Source organism: Ochotona curzoniae, unplaced genomic scaffold, assembly GCF_017591425.1.
Source record: "Ochotona curzoniae isolate NIBS_2020 unplaced genomic scaffold, NIBS_Ocur_1.0 scaffold_3223, whole genome shotgun sequence".
In the NCBI taxonomy this organism is placed as follows: Eukaryota; Metazoa; Chordata; class Mammalia; order Lagomorpha; family Ochotonidae; genus Ochotona; species Ochotona curzoniae.
The window spans coordinates 5,580,174-5,581,844 of record NW_024467108.1 but is presented as its reverse complement, the minus strand read 5'-3'; positions in this window follow the sequence as shown (position 1 = coordinate 5,581,844).

Below are 1,671 nucleotides of genomic sequence, written 5' to 3'. Positions count from 1 at the left end.
TGGAGGCCACAGCCCCCCTGTGGGTCCAGGGGCCCTGAGAGGCAGACAGGTAAAAATTGCAGGCGTGGGGCACCCTCAGGGCTCTGGGTAGGGCGGAGAAGGAAAGAACCAGAAGAAAAGTCAGGATGCATGTTCCGAAAAAGGTAAGATGCTTGCTTGGACCCTGAGAATGGGGGCCCTCTCAGACAGCAGGCCTGGGTCCTGTGTCCCCACCTCCTAGTTGCCTCAGCCCCTGCTGGTGCACACACTTTAAAAGGGGGTCACCCTCTCCAGGGTGCCGCGGGCTGTGTGGGTTAATGGTGCGGAGGCCACTCATTTCCTCTACCGGGAGCCTGCCATACCATTGCACCATTCGGCTCCTCATTGTTGCCACCTTATCTCGGGAAGTTCCGCCTGCCCCATCCGGAATTGCCCCTGCACACATCCCCCACCCCCACCGACCCACCTACCTCAGTCTCACCTGGTCTTGCCTTCTGGAGGCTGGGAAGCTTGGCAGGGCTTTGATTTCCCCCACCCCCTCGCGCCCATGGGAAATCTGGACATGACCCTGAGAGCAATAGGGCATGGCTTGGGTCCCAGAAGGGCCTTTGAGGGACCATCTAGGATGAACTGCAGGTGGGTAAGGTTGGAAGCAGGGAGGGTGGTAGGCAGTGGGAGGGGGAGGGAACTCAAGTGTATAGGGGTACAACCAAGGCAGGTGGGGGTCCCAGTCCTCTGCATCCTCCCTTCCAGGAGCCCACACAGCTTTGCTTCAGGGTGCCTGACTCCCCAGCCCGCTGTGCTTCATCCCCAACTCTTGCTTGAGCCTTGAACATCCTGTGTGGATAAGGGTTTGTCTCCTCCATCAGACTAGTCAGTCCTGCATGTTCAGGGCTTGCTCATCCCTGCCCTCTTTGGGGGGGCCGCAGCAAAGCCACAGACAAGCAGGCCTCCTCTCCACCAGCCTGCCATCTGCCCACCTGCCCCTCAGCCACTGCCACGTTTCTGGCCAAGTCCATTCTTCTCCCTGGAGTGCCCAGTCAGAGCCTACCCCCAACCCCCGGCCAAATCCCACCATGCACTGCAGACAGCTCAGGGGTCCCTCCTGGCAGCTCCCCTGGGATCCCCTGCTGATGCCAGGGAGCTCAGCAAAAGCTATTTTTATGTCACAGCAGCTCCAGTCAGAACATAATGTGATGGGGGCATGGGAAGCCCGTATCCCACATTGGAGTTGCTGGTTCAAATCCTGGCTCTTCCACTTCTGATTTGGCTTCCTGCCAAAGCGCAACCTGGGAGATGACAGCCCATGTGGCTTAGTCCCTGCCACACAGTGAGGGGACCTGGATGCGGCTTCAGCTTGGCCCAACCCTGGTTGTTGACGATGTTTGATGAGTGAACCAGCAGTTGGGAGGTCAATCTGATTCTTTTTTTCCCCCTTTCAAATAAAATGAAAATAAAACAAAGGTTTTAAAATAAATGGATAAAAAGATATTGTATTTTTTTAAAGGGATACTTGTAGACTTGTCCATCCCAGCCCTGAAGAGATGAAGACACCAGCTCAGCTGACATCACTCAGGACACTATTTGCAGCAGGCCACAGGGGTAGGCGGGCGGACCCTCAAGGCATGAGGGACACTGTGGAGAAGAAAAGGTGACCACCCTGAGGGGGGACTGGGGACAATGATGAGGCAG